The sequence below is a fragment of the Eubalaena glacialis genome, chromosome 17 (assembly GCF_028564815.1).
Source record: "Eubalaena glacialis isolate mEubGla1 chromosome 17, mEubGla1.1.hap2.+ XY, whole genome shotgun sequence".
NCBI lineage: Eukaryota > Metazoa > Chordata > Mammalia > Artiodactyla > Balaenidae > Eubalaena > Eubalaena glacialis.
Genome location: NC_083732.1, coordinates 9,441,830 through 9,465,219, shown reverse-complemented (window position 1 = coordinate 9,465,219; position 23,390 = coordinate 9,441,830). Strand labels below are relative to the sequence as shown.

At 38.6% G+C, this 23,390-nt stretch overlaps 1 protein-coding gene across 1 annotated transcript in view; it reads right to left on the bottom strand.

Moving 5' to 3' along the window:
• NKAIN3 (sodium/potassium transporting ATPase interacting 3) overlaps positions 1 to 23,390 on the bottom strand; it is a 534,829-nt gene that overhangs the window by 425,950 nt on the left and 85,489 nt on the right. The gene's annotated exons all lie outside the window — the stretch shown is intronic.

The window sequence follows — 23,390 nt, the reverse complement described above, 5'->3', positions numbered from 1 at the left end:
CGGGCCAGTGCTGCTGCTGCAACACACTGGTGGACAGCGCTGGCCCCTGGACTGGCTGTGGGGTCCGCCCGAGACTGCTGCATGTGCTGGTGGGTGGATCTATTGCTCGGCTGGCTGTAAGGCTCAGCCAAGGCACAGGGGTGAACAGGGCTCTCAGCGGGTTGTACCCACTGCCACTAACAGCTTAGAGGGAGAATTTGAAAATGGCGCCCACCAGCATCGGTGTCAGCAAGGCAGCCTGAGATCACAGAAATGGCTCCTGCCTGTGGCTCTGTCCCTGGGGAACATCCCAACTGGTTCCTGCCTCTCCAGCAGATGCTTCAAGATTAGTATAAGTGGATCCCCTTCACCTACTGTCCATGTGCTTTTCAATCTGGTGTTTTTGCACTGGTTTTGGGGTCAGGCCAGTCCGGGTGTGGGCCCTGTAAGAGGGAGTTTTTCATCCACTGCAGTCCAGTGATTTTCCTGGACATACCCCTTGTTGGTTTCCAAGGCCAGGTGTTTAGAGGGCTCACCTCTCCTGTGCAGGATTTCTGGGTTGGAGTGCCTGGTGGAGCTAGAATCCCTGGAAAACATCTGTATTTTTGTGATCCTTTCTGCTTGTGGGTTACCGTGGCTGGGATGTGTTTTTTTCCTTAGTGAGACTATCCCTCTGCCTCTCCTACCTGTCTGATGCTGCCCTTTTACCCTTTGTGGTGCAGGCCCTGTGCATCACTTTTCAAATCCCTTTCTGAGGGAATTATTCCATATGTAGTTGTAGATTTGTTGTGTCCATGGCAAGAGGTGAGTTCGAGATCTGTCTACACTGTCATCTTGAGCCCTCTCCTATAAAATTTCCAAGTTATAGAAGTTAAACGATTTGGGAAAAAAAAAAAAAACTTTTACAGAAGTTTTGTAATTATCTTTAAGGCATTGCTCTAAGTCTTGATTTGCTAATTGACTTTTTGTATGTTAATAGGCCTGAATCTATTAATATACACGTTAAGTAATGCCCTAATTTGCTTTAGTGATTTCATTTAATGGAACTACAACAGAGCACATACAGAAAACTATTCATTCACTCATTAACATGCCCAATAAACATTCACTTTTCCTTATACTCCAATGGGTTTTAAAGAAAAAGATACGTAAAAAATTTTAAACTCACATAAACCTCTAGAGAAGGAAAATCAAATGAGAAATGTCCTCTGGGTGACTGTTCCCCATTATTATGGTACACTGCATCATTCTACATAAGTGTTTGTTTTAATTTCTAATCTGTATTGAAAAATAGATAATAAGCACTAATTAGACACCTTTCTAATTTCAGACTAGCAATTCATTTCTTCTGCTTGAAAAAAAGAAAACTATGTCTTTCAAATAGAACTAGTCATTGAGATAGTAGATTCTCCAATAGACTTTATGATCAATGTTGGCTTGCCCAGAAGTTAGCTGGTGGACCAGACACAAAACAATTTTCCTCTAATCCCTGGCATATTTGTTTGATGACTCCAGGCAGAAATGATATCTCCTTTCTCTGACAGTTTAAGGCACTTGAAACATATAGTTTTGTATTGTAATTTTTGAATAATATATTTTATCTACCCTAATGATAATCATTAACATTTGAGTAGCACTTTTGGAATATACTGTCTCATGGCTGATGACATGTTCATTTGATGGGGCAGTAACTACAGCTTCAGCCAAATCTTCAAAGAGAAGAACAACTACAAGGACAACATCAAACAAAGTCCAGTGTGCTAAGGAGGCAGACTGAATGCTCATCGTTCCAGACAGTTAGGTAGCATCCACTGGTCCCACTATGAGGGCTCAGGCAAGACAGAATTGGAACTGTAGATGAAAAAAGCTGGAGGAAGACACGTTCTGGAAAGTGATCTCATCATCATGCTGACTCACTGTCAAGAGAAAGAAAAGTCCTGGAGGATACCTTAGGTGTGCACAGAGGCAGTCCCAAGAGATGAATGGGAACAGCATCGCCAAGCACGTGCTCTAGGGCACTTTGCCGTCAGAAGTTCTTCTTCAGAACAGAACTGTTATTACTGCGTCTTTCAGAGCTTTACCGCCCTCTCCAAATATCTTTATTCATACTCTTCCTTTCCTGCCCTCCTACACTATTCCTTTATCTGAATGTAACTTATGGTGTTTTTCCACTTTTTTTTGTACTCTATGCTTTTTTCTTCTGCTCTGCAGTTTCTCCTGCCTGTTATTCAGGCAGTTTCCAAAGCCTCGTGGGTTTCTCCACCCAGCTGGGAAACTGTCCCTGAGTTTGACACACAGCCTCTTTCTGCAGCTGCCTCTCCCTCATCAAGCGTTGTCTGCGCTCGTTTTCTGGTGCTGTGTTCCATTCTCCTGGCTTCTGGAATTGACATAAAAGATCCGGAAACTATCTGGCATGAGTTGATAGATAGATGCCCAGCTCTTTAAAAACCAGAAACCATTATGAATGCGTCCCTCAAATTCCTGCCTCCTGTTCCTATTGTTTTCTAAGTTATGTCCTGTTGCTTGAGAGTGATTCTTACACCCCCTTGCTTAGCCCTTGGTGCTCATGCATTCGCTCACTCAGTACACACTGAAACCCTCCGCTGCAGCATAGCTTGGGCAAGGTGCTAGAGCGAATCGCAGTCATCGGGGGCTGTATGGTCCAGGGGGAGAAACAGACCGAAAGATGACTAAGCTACAGTGCGTTGCAAAAGGGGCCTGGGCGGGTAGTGTGGAATGTGCATTTGGCCCATCTTGGAGGGCCTAGGAATGCCTCCTGGAAGAAGAGACATGGAAGCGAAGACCTAAAGGAAGAACAGGAGTTTTCAAGGCTAATGGGAGGAAGTGAGCGGTATAGGCAGAGGAAGCACATGCACCAAGCCCAGAAGCAGAAAGAAACATTCACAAGACTGCTCAGTACTGCCGTTGCTGGGAATGGCAGAGGAAATCTTATCTTTAAACACTTAACTCTTCACTGCTAACTTCACATTACATCAATTTAAAATAAACGAGTACATACTAACGTGAAGAATATGAATCATGGGCTTCCCTGGTGGCGCGGTGGTTAAGAATCCGCCTGCCAATGCCGGGAACACGGGTTCGAGCCCTGGCCCGGGAAGATACCACATGCCGCGGAGCAACTAAGCCCGTGCGCCACAACTACTGAGCCTGCGCTCTAGAGCCCGCGAGCCACAACTACTGAGCCCGCGTGCCACAACTACTGAAGCCCGCACACCTAGAGCCCGTGCTCCGCAACAAGAGAAGCCACCGCAAGGAGAAGCCCTCACACCGCAACCAAGGGTAGCCCCTGCTCACGCAACTAGAGAAAGCCCGTGTGAAGGAATGAAGACCCAACACAGCCAAAAATAAATATATTAAATTTAAAGAAAAGAATATGAATCATTAAGCACATATTTGTATTAAGAATATGAGTCATTAGGTACAACATTTAATAAAATCACGGACCTGGAAGGATTTTCAATAATTCATTTGTCTCAACTCCTTAAAAATTTGGAGTCAGTAACAGTTATTTTCTGTTTAAAACTACAGTGAAAAAGAAAACGGGCCACTATAGACTAAACAAATAACTTCTTTAACTTCATTCATTCATTTAATCATTGTACAAATACTTAATGAGTTCCCACTATTGCTAAGCACTTCTCTCAAGATGCTTACTATGCTAGTAGAGGGAAGAAAAGACCAACTCTAAAAGCAGTAAATAGCTAAATACATCATGAAGCACTTCCAATATAAACATTAAAGGCAAAGCAGTGCAAATGATCCATAAACCTAAGATGAAGTCACATAAAAAATTTCATTTACTGAAAATGCTGCTGAAAGCAAACCAACACTAAAAATTCTTTCTAACAGATGGCATTTGTTATATTTCCTTTACAACTTTCTAAATAACCACAAGTCACAGATTCACTTTCTAGAGTTGGACTCAGTTTATTAGGGATAGCAAGCAATCATAGTAGACTGGAGAGAAGCAGCAGCTTGCAGGGGTTACATGCTCTGGCTAATTTAGAGACCAGCTATAATCCTCATTCTGGCATTTTCTAACTGGATGAAATTCAGGAGGTTACTTAACCTTATATGAATCTCATTCCTTTTTTAATAATATGAAGATACAAATTATAATAATGTTAGTACAAACTTGTTGGGTTGTTTTGAGGCTGAATGTGAGTTAATTCACCTTAAGCTCTTAGGGCAATGCCTGGCCTGCTAGCTCCCTGAATTATAATCCATGAAGAGAACAGTGAAGACCCTTGCTGTTCAGAACCACCACGAGGTTTATGAACTGTTTCTGCCTTCCGTGCTCTCAACAGCTATCACAAAAGAGTTCTTTACTGCTCCAAATGGTAAAAAGCTGGTTTCATTTTAGACAAGCCTACCTGGTTATGTCCTGATAGCAACTTTCTTTGAGATTAAATAGTCAGGGGTTAAGCACAAGCTGCTTGGGAACCTCCACCAGTAACCAGGCTGTCCACGTGTTGGTCCCACAGCCAGATGCTCAGTCATTCACACAATGAACCACAGCTGCCCAGTGCGATAGTTGCCCCGAGACTCCACAGTCTGGAGAGACACATCCTCCCCTCCCCTTCCTGGCTGCATCCCCCGCTTCCCGGCTGCATCCCCGCCGGGGTCGCTGGAAAGGGCTCCAGGACGAGTGCATGTGCAGTGAGACTGCACTGTGCCCAGGTGAGTTTTCGGGTGTGGGTGCCTCTGAGGAGCAGCGGGTCTCACAGACCTGTCACAGCGATGTTCCTCGGGACCGAAGAGCTTGACATCAGGACTGCTTCTCCTTTGCCATTTGGGTCGTGAGACCTTAGGAATCAGCCTCTGTCCCCTCAACCAGGAACGTTACCACCTATCTCCATTTAGCCTTTACACAAGGAACAGAATGAAGGCATACGTGGCTTTCCCGTCACTGCCCCTACGACAACACAGGGCAGTGGCACCTTCAGAGAAAAGTGTGCAGGGGTGTCTTCCTCCCACAAACTACGTGTGTTACCCACAGCAGGAGCATCCGTGAGAGTTTAGAAGTGAGGATGCTCGCTGCCCCTCTGCTTTCTGAGAAGACAGGCCTCCTCCTGCTACTCTCCAACTTGTAGAATTATGGGGACAGCAGTCAGTGGATGACAGCCACGGGGTCTCTTGACGGGGTGGAGCTTGGCGAATTTATTCTCTACCTGTCCTCCCCCTCTGGACCAAAGAGAGGCAGCAACCCTGGGGAAGTGTCTCTGCTCTGCAGATCCAAATCTCGCCTCTGATCCAGTGGTCCACCGTCTAGCCTGGAGATCAGGAAGGGTTAGTATGTCCACTTCACTTGCTGACAGATATAAACTATACAGTCCAATAGCCGTTTATCAGGTAGAAAACAAAAAGTGATCTTTTGATCTCTCGCTGTGTCTATGTCTCAATTGTCTCCAAACCAGATAAATAGAAAGAATAGAAAGGATGATATTTACTGATCTTCTCTGAAATCCCAACACTTAGTTCTTTAAGAAAAATAATGTTTAAATGTAAGAATCTTATCTAAAGTACATGGGAATTAGTAAAAGACTTTAAAAACATAGCTAAGAAAAAGGAAACTCCCCCTAGAAATTGTCCTTGCACTTTTTGTTGTTGTTGTTTGTTTGTTTGCTTAGTTTTTTACCTATATAAACCAATGAACTCTGTAAGCCTGAAGAAAATAATACAATAACATGTAAGTTATTATTTTACATTTATTAATAAATCTGAGAAAACAAGTGGAATGAGCTAGTAACACAAGCAATTGACTTTATCACTTAAGGCATGGCTCTTTAGCAACACAAATGCTGAAGACATCTTTTCTTTAATTCACTGTTAAAGGACAATTTGTGTCTGAGGATCCCGAGATGCACTGCGTGAAGAGATGCCGGCTTCAGCAGTGCTCATCTCTCAAAAATTACATATTCTACCACTCATATCTAAGGGAACATGTTTAATTTTTTGAACTAATGCATAAAAATGCAAATGTGAGCTTATTCATATCTATACTTACATCTAATGGAATAAAACTTCTTCTTTTGGCTTACGTAGCATTTTGTACCTTATCAACCACCATTCAAATGCATTAAATGGCTCTAATAATGATGCACAATTGACCTGTCCAGTACTTCAGCATTCCTAATCATGTCTAATTTCAGTCTGAAAATGAAGAACAGTCTAATTATCAAACTACTATCTTCAGGGCCTTTGAGTATTAAAAAAAAAAAGTCAAAGAACATTAATTAGCTTCAACTCTCAATCTTATAAACTTATGTACTTCTTGGGGAAACTGTCAGTGACACAATTCCAGCCTTTCCTCCACATGTGTGCCTGAGATATTAACAACACCTAGGCTTGATAAGTTAGATAGACTTTTCCATCTGTTATCCTCATAGTATGAATCTGTAATGTACTCCAGTGTTTCCTCTTAAAGTGTCAACCAAAATTAGAAACCTAGTGTTTAATTAGTCCATGTGCTACCTCAAAGAACAAATAGCCTGATGACCTTCATATGTGTCAAAGAAAAAGACTGGGTCATACGTTATCATCTAAGAACAATTTTAAATACAGAGCATTGGGCTGGCCGAAAAGTTCATTCGAGTTTTCTGTAAGATGCTGTGCAAAACCCGAACGAACTTTTGGGCCAACCCAACAGAACTCACAAATAATACAACTTATTAGCATTTTAAAGTGTAGACTATCCCTTAACTTCTGAGGAACTCAAACCCCTCTCTTTTTCTTGTAAACTCTGCTGACAGTTAACTAGAATTGGGGGGCAATGTCCAGGAGAGGAGAGAGGTGAGGATGGAGAGAGTAGAGCATTTCCTGAAACATATTTAGGAGTCTGGGCATTATTTTTCAGGTTTGCCTTTCTTAGAGCAGTAACAGATGTTTTGTCAAACGAAAGAATTTAATTACCAAATAATCTGGGAATATAAGGTTATTTGGGAAAACAAAGAGATGTCTTTATCCCAGGACTTCTAAGAGCCTTTTATACGCAAATGAGCAATTTTTCAGCAACAAGAATTTTAAATATACTCTATAGAATTTCTAATTTTCTTTTTACCATCGAATTCTTTTTTAAGAGGACACTTCTTTATAGAACTTGGTATCACAAAACGCACTTGAAGTATGACTTCAGGCAAATGGGAGACATTTAGAGATTTTAATCCTAGGAATGACAAGGTTTGATGTGCTTTAAAGATAAGAGTGCTCCGATGGCTGTGTGAAAAGAGGCTGCAAGGTGGTCATGGAGCCTGTCAAGACAAGATCGGAATGAAGGCAGCAGTACTTAGGAAGAGAGAAGCATACAGACTAGCATCTATCTAAGAGAAAAAAATTGGCAGGACTTGGCAATTAGTTTGATAAGGGGGTAGATGAAAGATGTTTCCCGATTTTGAAGTTTCGATGCCTGGGTGAATACAGTGCCAACAATCTATTAATAGATGGAGAATAATAGAGAAGGAGCAGCCTAAGCAAATGCACAAGCACGTGTAAATTATGGTTCACAAAGTGCTTTCACTCTCGTTACTTTGTCCAACACTCATAACAACTCCAAGACATAAGCAGTATACACAGTTTTTTTGTATTTTAATGATGAGGAAAATGGGATCAGAATTTCAAATTACTCTACAAAGCTAAGCTAAAAACACACATATAACAAGGCGAGGATTCCCCTCCACCCCTTAAATCATCTCTTAGTAAAGAGAAAATGTTTCTATATTCCATCTCTGATGGTTCAGGGCTCTGTATAACCGTGTTTTGAAGAAACTGCATTAGCCTGAAATGTTCTCCACCAATTCTGGTTGAGATGCTTCTGGAGCTCAGCTGAATAAACTGATAAACAGGGGAAGCCAAGAACTATAAGCTGGATTTAGGATTAATGCTTAGGATTATGTCCTCACACCTGCCACTGTTGGCAGTTACTGTAGTCAAAGTTTTAAAATATCGCTTTGAAAAGTCATATGGTGTTGCTACATTTTAGAGATCATGACATACCTACATACATACATACCTACAGCGTGGATGTAAAAAAAGAACTTTCCTAATATATTTATAGCTTGAGATAAAATATAGTGGCAACATCAAACACAGAAACAAACCTATTGAATTTTTAAAAACATATGAATGTAGAAACGATGGACATAAAATACTGCATTAGATGACCCCAAAGTGGCTCTAAATGTTGAAATACATGTGAAGAATCTGAATGACATTGTTTTAGGAAATGAGAGGAAAAAAGCAGCTTTACTAATATACTATATAATTGCATATGTGGCTTTAAGTATATATGAGTAATTAAAATTATAAATTTAGAATTAAAAGTAAGCCATAGGGCTTCCCTGGTGGTGCAGTGGTTGAGAATCTGCCTGCCAATGCAGGGGACACGGGTTCGAGCCCTGGTCTGGGAAGATCCCACATGCCGCGGAGCAACTAGGCCCGTGAGCCACAACTACTGAGCCTGCGCGTCTGGAGCCTGTGCTCCGCAACAAGAGAGGCCGCGACAGTGAGAGGCCCGCGCACCGCAATGAAGAGTGGCCCCCGCTCGCCGGAACTAGAGAAAGCCCTCGCACAGAAACGAAGACACAACACAGCCAAAAATAAATAAATAAATAAATAAATAAATAAATAAAAAGTGAAATTCTTTTTAAAAAAAAAAAAAAAAAAAGTAAGCCATAGACTTTCACCTACATCTCTAAGAGTTAGACATTTAGACTGGCCAAAAATATTAGTTCCTCTTATTGAGAAAGTGGGAGAATCATCTTTTATACTGAGTTGCCTTTTATTCAGGCTTCTTTGACATTTGGATCCTGTCCACTCTTCACCACCGCCCTGTTCCACTGACTTGAGATGCCGGATTAATCCGATCAAAGCTGAAATTGGGAAGCCAATGCTGACCTTGAAAGCAAGAGAGGCTGTAAAGTAATATGGAATTAGGAGTGACATATACGGTACTGACCTTCTTAACTGTGTCACGAAGACTTCAAAGTTTGCTTCTGAAATTGGGAGAAACAAGGCTTCCAGAAAATGAAAGAATGTATGTGCTGTGACTTGGGGTGTTTATGGGGAAATAGTATGGTGGTGTGAAAAAAGCCCTAGGATTGAAAAAAGCCCTAGGCTTGAAAACAGCCTTGTGGTCTTCTACCTGTGACTCATTTCTGTTAGGAGACAAATCTCCATGGATCTCTTGCATTTCTGCACATCGTGACAGTGAGACACTGACTGCCCTTTTTTCTGGACTGTATTTTCAAAGGTGTTTGGCTAGCAAGTAGCCTTGGAGGGTGGAGGCAGTATCTCCCTCCAGAGAAAAGGGCAGGCAGATTTATTCCCCTGTATAATAAAGATAAATCTCCTTGTAGAGGGAAGGGCAGACATGCTTTCTGCCCACTTGAAAAGATTCAGAGTCCCTAAGCTCACGGTTCTTCTCCTTGAACGTGACCCACTGCGTGTGTGTGTGTCAGATGGACATAGCTATGTCCCTCTGTGGGACCAGGGACAGAAGGATTGGTGCACAGATGCTGACACACTGGCTATGGTCACCCCTGTGTGTAACAACCTGTCTTCCACCTCTGACCCAGGAGTCTTGGGTCTCCTACCAGCATCCATGTAACTGTGACAAGCTAACTTGCTAGTTTGCGAGTAGAGTGAAATCTCAGACCCTTCACAGTTCCCGAAATTCTAAACATTCCTTCCTTTACTTGTCTAGAATAAAAACAGCTTGGGCTAGATGATCTTTGGTTCCCTTTCCAGCTCGAGTACATATGATTTATATTAAGAACAGAAGTAGCTTGGGCAACAATGGTGCTTCTGTTTTATGTTGTCATTGTTTAATAATTCTTGAGGTTGTTTTTCCAAAAGAATTCCACATCTAATGCTTTGAGTTTTATACGTTTCCTCTTTCCTTAAAACAAAACAAAAACAAACAAACAAAAAAACAGTGACCTGCAGGCTTTCCATTTACTTTTCAAAACACAACCTGATCTAATCAGTTAAAATTTCAGTCCTTAAACATCTCGGATTCAACTGTGATCAATCTCTTCTCAGACCCCTCATGCACACTCACTTCCTTTCAGAGGCCACTCAAATACAGCTTTCGTTTTGAAGGTTCTCCCAGCAGCTGAAAATGCCTATTAACATCATACCTCTGACATCTTAAACCAGTTGGTCTATTTTATATATAAAGTTTGTATTTGTGGCTGTTTTAATTCCAGTGATGTTAGCCACAAGAAAATGTTATTCTCCACATTTGATAAGAAAAAGTATTCATTTATGTCTGACAAAAATTTCTCTATAAGAGCAGGAAATTTGTTCACGCATAATAATAAGTGATTACTGAGTTCCTACTATGTGCCAGGCACTGAAATAGATTTTATGATATAAAAATTAACAAAATATGATTACTGCCATCATAAAGTGTCCAGTAAAACAGAAGAGTCTATAATCTGGTGATAATTCTTATAGCCTCAATGTCTTTAGAAAAGAGATAATACACCATTCATACGTTAAAATTTTTTGAATAATAGCTGAATGAATGAATACATGGGTACTGAATGAAGAAATACAAGTATGCCAACTGAGGAGAATCCAGGCTATGCATCAAACACATGCTTTGGCAGCCTAGGGATTTCTGAACCCATTTCAGATCAGTAGTGTTAATGAAAACTCATTTCTTTGCAGAAAGTAGAATTTAAATTCTAATTGCATTAAAATCCCTGAGCTAATATTTCATACTAAGAATGCACATAGAAACTATTAAACTAGACTTAAACTAACCCTGTCTTAGGGAAGACTATTCTTTTTTTAACTTTTGTAAAGCAGGCAAAGGTTCGCCTGAGACACAATTAACCCTTGTCACTGATTCTTAAACTGATGCCACAGGCCTACCTGAGGTTGGACTGCACACTGAGGCTTTGGAGGCTTTACTCTTAAAGACACAGACTACACTACATCCGGGGATTAGGCTGTTGATCTGATTTGATTGCTGATCAAGCAATAAGAAGGCAGATGAGCTCATTCTTCCTGTTGGTACAGACCCCTAAGTCATCAACCTGCCTGACTGTACTGAGAAGGGTAAGTCTGGGTCTCTGAAGCTGGAATAGGATTATTATTATGCAGGGGGTGTTTGTAAAGGCTGAATCCTTGAGATCTTTATCATGAATTTATTCACTCCACAATTATTAATGTGGTGCCTATGTCTTGGGAACCAGTGCCTAGGAAGAAAAGTAGTGGAGGGTTACAAAGATGAATGGTGTCTCCGTGGACCCGAGGGATCTGTAGTGCAGAAGGGAGAAAGGCAGGGATCACCATGAACGTGACAAGCCATGTCCTCGTGGTGGTTCAGAGGGTGTAAAGTCATCTCCAGAAATAAGAAGCAACTGTTTTCTATCTGCTTCTTCAAGATCTAGATCAAATGCCAGTTATCTTTAATGTTGGGAGAAGTAAGGCCATCTAAGAGGATGATGTTCAGCTTAATTCTTTTCCCTCAAGACTCCTCCAGAGCATCTGACGGGCTCGCCCATTTTTTAGCCTCCTTTTCTGCTCGTCTTTGGTACTGCATCCATTTGCTCCATAACTCCTGGGGAGGCAGGGGAGACACTGCCCTACAAGCACTTGTTTAATAGGTTGGAATCAATGTAGGTGAATAAAATGTTCCATGTGCTATGGGACAAATGTGTGTAGGATAGAAGCCTATCCTACACATGTGTAGAAGCCAGTTGTCATTTCTATCAGGGGTTGTTGGAAAAGCTTTAGAGGACACCTTGGTGAGAGCAGTGAGAGAAGTGCAGATGCTCACCGCCCAGGCAGGCAGACGAAAAAGAAGAGGTGAAGCTCAGCAGCATGAGGGTTGAAATCGAGACCTCTCAGCACCCACGGCCCCACCTTTACCTGACTTCTCTAAAAATCCCTGCTCTGGTAGAAGTCTGACTTGTTCCAACAGCATAATTCTGTGTTCCCAAGATGTCCTCTCTCCCACTCTTCCTGAAACTTTGGTTTCCATCAATCTCCCTGCCTGGTAAGTGTTACCAGCCTTCATACCTGGTCTGTGACCAACCCAGCAGCTTCATCCCTATTGATTCATCCATAACTTGTACTGACCCAGCCCGGGAGGGAGTTCTCTGTCTCCAACCCGGAACGTGACTTCTGCAACCCTGCTTCTTTCCATGGTTGCCCAGGACTCCCGCATAGTATCTCAAAATAAATATATCTTTACATAAATCACTTTATATAAGTTTATTACAAAATAAATTACTTTTTGGTGATGATACTTCCTCTTAGAATCATAAATTCTAAAGGGTTGAAAGGTACTTTTCAACAGAAATTAACATGTAATGGGCATTTGGTAAACCACAAAAACTGTTCTGGGCAATTTCATATTTTTCATATTACTTGGTTGTTCTAACATCTCTTCAATTTAAGAACTATGATTTACATTCTATAAATCAGACACCTGAGGACGGGGAAGTCATAATTTGCCCAAAGTGACACAGCTAGTAAGTGTCACTGAGTCAGGGTTCCACCTCCCGTCTCTCTAGCTCTAAGATACTTCTCAAAAAAATCTCTGTCTCTAAATCTGTCTCTATCCCTATATCTCTTTGTATCCTGCCTCTGCGTGATCACCTGCAGTGATGAAAAAGCTTATTACTCTCTACGGTAACATATTTTGATATTTTTATGATGATTAAAATATAATGACATATTCAGTGCTAAAAATAAATGAGCTATCAAACCATGAGAAGACATGGAGGAACTTTAAATGCAAATTATTAAGTGAAAAAACCCAATCTGGTAAGGTATACACATATGCTTCTCACTCTATGACATTCTGGAAAAATTAGAACTATGGAGACAATAAAAAGATCAGTGGTTGCTGGGCTGGTGGGGGAAGAGATGAATAGGCAGAACACAGAGGAATTTTAAGGCATAAATGCTCTGTATGATATTAAAACGATAGATATAGGCCATTATACATTTGTCCAAACCCATAGAATGTACAATACCAAGAGTGAACCCTAAAGTAAACCACAGACTTCGAGTGATTATGATGTGTTAGTGTAAGTTTATCCTTGGTAAAAAATCATACCATTTTGGTGAGTAATGTTGATAGTGGGTGAGGCTATGAATGTGTGGGTGCTGGTCTTTTAGAGCAATTTTAGATTTACAACATTACAATTTTGTTGTACATCTAAAACTGCTCTAAAAGAAATAGTCTTCAAAAAAAAAAACAAAATGTATACGACATAAAATTTACCATTTTAACCATTTTTAAGTGTACAGATCAGTGGCATTAAGTACATTCACACTGTCATGCAACTATCACCACTGTCCATCTCTAGAACTTTTTCAACTTCCCAAACTGAAACTCTGCACCCAGTAAACAATAACTTCCCATTCTCCTCTCTCCCCCTGCCTCTGCAAACCCCCATTCTACTTTCTATCTCTGTGAATTTGACTATTCTAGGTACCTCATATAAGTCGAATCATATAGTATTTGTTCTTTCGTGCATGGCTAATTTCATTCAGCATAATGTTTTCAAGGTTCATCCATTTTGCAGCCTGTGTCAGAATTTTATTCCTTTTTCAGGAAAATTTAATAATATCCCATTGTGTGTATATGCCACATTTTGTTTATCCATCCCTCTGTCAGAGGACATATGGATTGTTTCTACTTCTTGGCTATCATGAATAATACTGCTATGAACATAGGCGTACAAGTATGTCTTGGAGACCTCACTCTCAATTCCTTCAATTCTTTTGGAATTGCTATATGGCGATTGTATGTTTAATTTTTCTGAGTAACCAACATATTGCTTTCCACAGCTGCCAAACATTTCACATTCCTACCAGCCAGGTACAAGAGTTCCATAAGGCGACATATTCTGGACCACCAAAATTAAATGTAAATAATAATTTGTCCGGAAAAGTGGACCCCTTGCCAGCACACAACTCCAAACCTCAAAGGAGTAAGAACGTTGAGGGTGAGTGTATCTTCAGATCCTGGGAGAAGTGGGAGGTGGGTATGGGACAGGGATCTAGCCAGAGAAGATCCTGATATATGTAGGTTGACTCTTTGAAACTAGGGTGAATTGAACAGTTGTCTTCTGGATGGAACTTGCCTTCAAGGAGACATTCGCATCTCGTGCAGGGACTTCCATAAGCTGGTAGCTGAGCTGGACCTGCTTCTTCTGCAAGATACATCCTGCTAGTTTTCTCATGTATTTGATCCTCCTGGGACCCAGGACTGTCCCAATCACATATGTGGCTTTAGTGTTCGTACCCACATCAAGTTTCAATCTCTGCTTCTCCAATCACACTTTTCCTAAAGCTTTATCTCTTCCCCGACTTTACCTAAGTCTTATGTTTAGAGCCAGCTGTATCCACTAAGCATATCCTGCTTTCTACCAATTGAACAAACTGCAGTCTGTCTTCTCTAACATCCATGCCCAGTTCTAATCTTTTCTGTCTAGTTAGGTTTTTGCCCAAACCTAGGCTTTAACTTCACTAAATTCATTTCCTGCTCCAAAGTCAGCAGTCTCAACTCCTTGCCTCTCTAAAGCAGAGACGCTTTGCTCCAACACTTCCCAGTGGGATCAAGTATTTAAAAATTCCATTGCTGCATCTCCACACGAAGACACCTGGACCCTCCAGGTAACCTGGAGACACCACCTTGTGCACGTAGCTTCATTTGCACAAAAAAGCACGGCAAAAAATACAATGACGTATTTTAAGAAATAAAATGAGAAATTTTGAGAAATCTTATGAGGCTCGGGGAATACTCAGACTCTTTCTTTGTCCATATAGAGTTACATATAAAGTGATTACTACTAGAATTACCTATTCTAGTTCAGGTGTGTTTCCATAATAGCTTGTTCAAGGATTACGTAGCCGCTTAAGTAGAGGAGACCATCACTTCTGCTAGACTAAAACTGAAGAATCTGACAACAGAAGGGACTTATCTAAAAGCCAGATGCAACAGGGACACTTCTGGTCCCTGTTGAATGGGATGCATGGGATTTAGCTCATATTTCTTGGTCAGTTCTACTTCTTGGATGAGCAATGAGTAAATACATTTCTTTTTCACGTACTTGAATACAATCATCATGCTTAATCGTTTCCAGACTAACATCTCCAACTACTTCAAAAGTTTGTCATCCAACATGGTTTTCAGTATCCTCAAGTGAGGACATTCGAGTTTATTAGGGCTTATCTTAAAAGCTGGACCCTGCAGATGAGTAATGCTCAGTGGAGAGTTTTGTTAATCTCAGCACTGCATGCCCGTAGAGCAATCAAAGATTGTGTTCCCTATGTTTAGAAGCCAGAGACACAACTGGTTCCCATACAAACTGTGAGCAACTGTGAGCAACTGAAACCTCTGACTATTTGTACATTAATGTTGTTAAATATATATTCCCCCATTCTCTGCTTGGGCGGTGGATTTATATATGTATATTATCTTGCCTGTTTCTTTCCATCATGCAAGCCAACAGAAATACTTTTTAATTTTAGTAATGTCACTAAATTTATCTGCAATGCCTAGAAGACTGTGTCATCTTCAAATATGATAAGCATGCTTTCTAGGATGAGCAGCCTTACACAAGAGAGAAAATAGTTTAAGTTGGATGACTTGGTTTTAGTGAACCCATGAGGTGCCCTAGTGATTACTACATTCTTTTAAAAGTAGTCATCTTCTGTTCCATGATATTAGCCCTGTGTTGGAGATTAATAGTATAATAATCCATAGTTGCTTGAATTTATCTTTTCCTTAGTTTTGGAAATTAGGATCAAAATTGTCTATCTCTGGCAGCCTAGTATGTTTGTAGTCAAAAAATTTCTAAAATAAAATACTGACAGTGAATCTAAAATCATATCTTCAAACCCTTTTAAGAACTAACAATTCTTCTGTTTGAGATTTGACTTAAACAACCAAACGCTTTCTCACCGTCTGATCCTCTATGGGAACGATGAAGAGTCTCTTCCAATTTAAAGTTCATTCTCTTACTTGGACAACAGGAAGAAATGAAGAGTAAGTGCTTCTTGCCTTCTCGGTGTCATTCTGTAGCCTCATACTTATCTACCCAGAAATGGACCTATCACATCCTTCTTGTTCTTGCTCCAACAAGCTTTGCAAAAATACTTCTTAAGTTTCTGAACATTTTTCAAAACATCCCACCATTGTAGGCTTTAGATTATCTGGCATTATATTTACATGTTTATTCCTCTTTTTTTTTCAGAATCCGAATTTAGTTACTTATGCACCTCTCCTTTGATATTTTTTTATGTGCATCTCCTTTCAAAAGGTTTATTTAACAGGCATCTAGTTATATTCCCACTGAAATTTTTACTCTTTGATCTTCATTAGGATCACCTGTAAGTTTACAGTCAGGATTTGTATTTTGAAAGTCTCTTACCATTCCCAGATAATCTGTCTTTTTAGAATCTTTGAACATGGGAATGAATCTCTTTTTCTAAACTTTTCTAATATCTTTTTTAGAAAAGGTAGGATTCAGATCTGGAGATGTCCAACATTTATATTTCTCTCCACTATGACTTCTAAGTTAATAGCATCATGGGCTCCTGAAGTTCCCACAAGATCTAAAGCTCCAATACATTCTCCTCTTTGGATAGAATTAATTCAACAAAAGCTCCTATTTTCTTTCATAGAAATGCAATTTTAAGTTATGCAGGACATAGACAAGCCAAGTACTCTGCTTTTAGTGAACTGAATTTACAGGAGAAATCTTCATATTAAAATCCTCCATTACTACTCTACTCTCCAGAACCAGCTTAGAGTTTATATTGGAAAGCATCACATGTAACTATATCTGTCCATGGCAGATATTTGTGCTGGTTCTTCAGGACTGGATGCTATCATCCACTCATTCACTTCTCTAAAGGTCCTCAGTTCTCCTGATTATCACTCATCATTAGTTTTCTTAGCTTGACCGTGATAAATGAAAGGTAAACTGGGGATGTGATATCATTCATTTATTCCTAGAATAAGGCTACTTGTACAGTTATTGTGCCCATTAAAAATACTGAGTAAATGGTCATTGAACTATTATACCGCATGATTTCCCTGAATCATGGAGAACTCAGTCTAAGTCTTATGGTCTACAAGGGCCCTGATGATTCTGCAGTGATCTGCTAACATAGCATAACATGACTCAGATCCACCTTTCTGGGGGCATGTAGAGCCTAGCTCCTGTAACATCAAAGTAGAAGCCTCTGGCAGACTCAGCCATAGTCAAGTTTTGCCATTTCCTTACCTTCTAAAGCTCTGGGGATTAATTTTCAACCTTCAAAATAAGAGAACGAATCACACTTCACAAGACTCACTCACTTATTCTGTACGTATATAATTTTAAAGCCTTTGGAATGTACATGTGATTAAATATATCCAAGATCATTTTATTGCAAATTAGTTTAAAAGTTAGTTTAAGAGCTAAATAAGGTTTAAAAATCACTGCAACTTCTTATTTTATTGCCTCATACGGTACACTACACAATTCCAAATTTTTTAGTTTTAACAGCTTACTACCAGTTTAGCAAACTGGAAAACTGACCTCAGTCAACACATACAGGCAACTGAGTTGCAGGATAAAAAAAATACAGCAATTAGAACTATAAAGTACTTATTAGATGATACAGTTCACCCCTTCCCACTGCCAACTCAAAAGAAAAGCAAAGTATAGAGAAGAGAAAATACAATGCACCATTCTCTATTAAAAGCCTACATATAAATGTTAAACTTTCTAGCTGAAAAATATTCCAACACAGAGAGTGATCTAATGTTCTCATTTTAAAATGCCTTTTGATGGTTCTTCCGCCTTGTGTAGAGAATTTAAAAATACCACAAGCATGACCATTGTTGTGATAACAATAATTCAAAATATAGACATCTAGAAAGATAGTGCACACTTACGCACTTATGTATAATATATGTACATAATCTTCATAAGTACATAATGTGCTTATGTACAATAAATTTTCCATTTACATCAACTGTTCTAAGTAGAAGTCAAAGAGATTGGTCTACTTGATATTTAATGTGCTTATAGCCTCATCTCAAAAAATGCTTTACTTGGTTTTTAGGGGAGTCCATCAAGATCCAACTCAAGGACTACAACACCCCAGAAGCCATTACGACACTCTTCACACACAGCCTGGCTGTCAAATTTATTTCTGAATCACAACAATCAATCCATACTTTCAGGTCAAGATGAAAAAACTTTTCAAGATTTTTCTTATCTTCAACTTTTTGATAAAGTTACCTAATGTTAGTAACATTGACTTTAAAGATATTAAGCAACACTTGGGTACTAATTATACATTGACCATAATGACTCCTGTGATCATCTATAAAGAATCAAAATGTGAACTCTACTACAGCAATTTTGCATTCACTTTCAAAAGGCTAGTTTCTACACTCAGTACACTAAGTTTAGGTTTTTAAACATTTGTTAAACAAGGAACTGTCTTATGTGACAACAGACTAATAACAGAAATTTTGTGAAAAGATAAAGGAAAGAGAATCAGAGCATGAAATCATGAAAAATCACCAATCCACAAAGGTATGCAGCAAGCAAGAAAGAAAGAATGAAACTACAAAGCAGCCAGAAAGCAACTAAGAAGACGGCATTAGTAAGTCCTTAAATATCAATAATTACTCTAAATGTAAATGGAATGAATTTTCCCATCAAAAGTCACAGAGTGGCTGGATAGATTAAAAACAAAACAAAACAAAACAGAAAAACCAACCAGACCCAAGTATATGTTGCCTACAAGAGACTCACTTCAGCTTTAAGGAAACATTGAGGCTCAAAGTGGATGGATGGAAAAAGGTATTCCATGCAAATGGGAACCAAAAAAGAGCGGGGATAGCTATACTTATATCAGACAAAAAAGACTTTAAGCCAAAAATGGTAACACAAGAAAAGAAGGTCATTATGGAATGATAAAGGGGTCAAGTCATTAAGAAGATATAACAATTGTAAATATATACACACTCAGGTTGGAGGACTTAAATATGGTAAGCATATACTAACAGAGCTGAAGGGACAAAGAGACAGCACCACAATAATAGAAAGGGACTTCAATACCCCTTTCAGCATTGGATAGATCATCCAGACAGAAAACCAGCAAGACAATGTTGGACTTGAACCATACTTTAGACAAAATCGACCTAACAGACATACAGAACATTCAAACCACCGGCAACAGAACACACAATCTTCAAGTCCACAAGGAACATTCTCTAAAATAGATCATACAATAGGCCACCAAACAAGTCTTGGCAAATATAAGGAGGCCGAAATCATACCAAGTATCATTTCCAACCACACTGGTATGAAACTAAAAATTAACCAGAGGAAAGCTGGAAAATATATGCATATGTGGAAACTAAACAATACACTCCTGAAAACCAATGGGTCAAGAAGTAATCAAAAAGAAAATCAATGTATTCCTTGAAAAGAATAAAAATAGAAACACAACATACCAAAACCTATGGGATGTTGCAAAAGCAGTTTTTAGAGGGAAGTTTACAGCAATAAATGCATATATTAATAAAAAAAGAAAGATCTCAAATAAACAACCCTATTTTATATCCCAAGGAACCAGAAAAAAAAAACACTAAGCCCAAAATTAGCAGAAGGGAGGAAATAATATAGATCAGAGTGGAAATAAATGAAATAAAATGCAGTAAAACAATAGAAAAGATCAACAAAACTAAGAGCTGTTTTTTTTTTAAATAAATAAAATTGACAAACATTTAGTTAGACTAGCTAAGAAAAGACTCAAATAAATAAAATGAAAGAGGAGACATTACAACTGATACCACAGAAATAACAAAGGATCAAAAGAGACTACTATGAAAAATTATTTGCCAACAAATTGGATGACCTAGAAGAAATGGACAAATTCTTGGACACATGCAATCTTCCAAGACTGAATCATGAAAAAATAGAAATCCCAACAGTCCAATACTGAGTAAGGAGATTGAATCAGTAATCAAAAACCTTCCAACAACAACAAAAAAAACCCTGGTCCAGATGGTTTCACAGGTGAATTTAACCAAGCATTTAAAGAAGAATGCCAATCCTTTTCAAATTCCTTTAAAAGACTGAAAAGGAAGGAACATTCCTAAATTCATTTTATGAGGCCAGCATCATGCCAATACCAAAGCCAGATAAGGACACTACAAGAAAAGAAAACCACAGGCAATATCCCTGATAAATACAGAGGCAAAAATTCTCAAAAATATATTAGCAAATCAAATTCAATAGCACACTAAAAGAATCATACACCATGATCAAGTGAAGTTTATCCCTGGGATGCAAGAATGTTCCAGCATGCATAAATCTATCAATGTGATACCCCACATTAATAGAATAAAAGATGAAAATCACAATCATCTCAATAGATGCATAAAAGGCATTTGACAGAATTAAACATACTATCATGATAAAAGCTCTCAACAAGTTTCATATAGAAGGAACATATCCCAACATAATAAAGGCTAGATACGACAAGGCTACATCATACTCAACAGTGAAAGGTTCAGAGTTTTTCCTCTAAGATAGGGAACAAGGGAAGGGTGCCCACTCTCACCATTTTTATTCAACATAGTATTGGAAGTCCTAGTCAGAGCAATTAGGCAAGAAAAAGAAATAAAGGGTATCCAGTTTGTAAAGGAAAAAGTAAAATTGTCTGTTTGCATATGATATGATCTTATATACAGAAAATCCTAAAGACTCCACTAAAAATCTATTCAAACTAGTAAACAAATTCAGTAACATCGCAAGACATAAAGTTAACATACAGAAGTCAGTTGTGTTTCTAGACACTAACAATAAAATATCTGAAAAAGAAATAAAGAAAATAAACCCTTTTACAGTAGCATCATAAATATTGAACACTGTTATATGTCAACTGTATCTCAATAAAACTAAAAGAAAGAAAACAATAAAATACTTAAGAATGAATTGAACCAAGGAGATAAAAGATATGTACATTGAAAACTATAAGACTTTGATGAAAAAACTGAAGAAGACACAAACACATGTAAAGACATCTCACTTTCATGGGTTGAAAGACTTAATTTTTTAAAATATCCATACTACACAAAGTTGTCTACAGATTCAGTGCAATCCCTATCAAAATTCGAATGGCATTTTTCACAGAAATAGAAAAACTTTCCTACAATCTGTATAGCCAAAGTAATCCTGAGAAAAAAGAATAAAGCTTGAGACATCAAACTTCTTAATTTCAAACTATATTACTATAGTTTAATAACTATAATAATCCAGCCAGTATGGTACTGGTATTAAAAACAGACATGTAAACCAATGGAATAGGACCAAGAGGTCAGAAATAAACCCTCACATATATAAACTAATATTTTCACAAGGAAGCAAAAGTATTCAACAAGGAAAGGCTACTGTCTTCAATAAATGGTGTTGGGAAAACTAGATAATCACATGCAATACAATAAAACTGGATCCCCATCTTACACCAGTTACACAAATCAACTCAAAATAGATTAAAGACTTAAATATAAGACCTGAAACCATAAAACTCCTCAAAGTAAAACAGGGAAAAATCTCCTTAACATTGGTCTTGGCAATAATTTTTTGCATATGACACCAAAAGCAAAATCAACAAAAGCAATAATCAACAAGTGTGACTAACAAACTAAAAAGCTTCTGCCCAAGAAATGAAACAATCAACAAAATGAAAAAGCAACTTACAAAATGGGAGAAAATATTTGCTAACCACATATTTGTAAACCATATATCTGAGGGAATGTTCAAATCCAAAGTACATAAAGAACTCATACAACTCAATAATAAAAAAAAATCAATGAAAAAATGGGCAGAGGAACCAAATAGACATTTTTCAAAAAAAGACATACAAATGGTCAACAGGTACATGAAAAGATGTTCAACATCACTAATTATAAGAGAAATGCAAATCAAAACCACGATGAAATGTCACCTCACACCTGTTAGAATAACTGTGATCAAGAAAACAAGAGGTAGGTGTCGGCGAGGATGTGGAGAAAACGTAGCCCTTGTGCATTGTCGGGGTGAATGTAAATTAGTGCAACCACTATGGAAAACAGTACAGAGGTTGCTCAAAAAAATTAAAAACAGAAGTACCATATGATCTAGCAATCCAAATTCTGGGTATGTATCCAAAGGAACTGAAAACAGAATATCGAAGAGTATCTGCACTCCCATATTTATTACAACATCATTCACAATATTCAAGATATGGACATAACTTAAATATCCATCAGTGGTACAATGGAATATTACTCAGCCATGAGAAAGAAGGAAATCTTGCCACCTGCAACAACATGGATGGACCTTGAGGGCATTATGCTGAGCGAGATAGGTCAGATGGAGAAAGATAAATCCTGTATGATATCGCTTGTATGTGTAATCTAAAAAACAAAAAAAGGAACTTGCATAAAGAGAGAGTAGAATGGTGGTTACCAGGGGCTGGAGGGGCAGGGAAATTGAGGAGATGTTAGTCAAAGAGCAGTTTGAAAATGAATAAATTCTGTGAATCCAATGCACAGCATTGTGACAAGTTACCCATACTGTATTATATACCTGAAGGTTGTTAAAGACTAGATCTTAAATGTTCTCACCACAAAAGAAAATGATAATTATGTGACATGATGCAGGTGTTAAGTAAAGCTATGATAATAATCATATTGCAATATATAAGTGTATCACATCAACACATTTTACACTTTAAACTTACACAGTGTTATATGTCAAATATATCTCACTTTTTTTTTAACATATGGGGATATATGTATCTCAATTTTTTAAAAAAAAAAGAAAAGAAAGAGTAAAACTTATGGCAGATAGAGAGCCAAGGTTCTAGAAAATAGCATAGGGTGGAAAAGTGGGGGTAGGGTATTGGTATGAAGAGGCTCAAGGACCCAGCACTAATACAGGTATAGGGACTGCCTGGATTTTGGTCAAAGAGAAAAGTGAGAGGATGCTCTAGGAGGTGCTAGGGTCCAAGTGCTTGCCCTGGCTTGCAGGGCAGAAGATGGAGCTGGAAAAACTTGGGTCCCAGAAGAAAAAAAAATGATGATAGTAGGTTTACATATATAAATGAGAGGGTAATGTTTTATCAGGAAAATAATTTGTCACCTGAGTAAAGATGATAAGTTATGCAAAAATAATAACTATTCAAATAATGCTATCTCTATGCCTGGCAGTGTTCTGCGTGATTTACAAATATTAGCTCCATTAATCCTCACAACAATCTTAAACAGTAGGCACTATTATTATCATCGTTTTGCAGATGAAGGGGTGAGGCAAAGTGAGGTTAAGTTGCCCAAGGTAGTCCAGAAGTTAAGTCACAAAACCAGGATT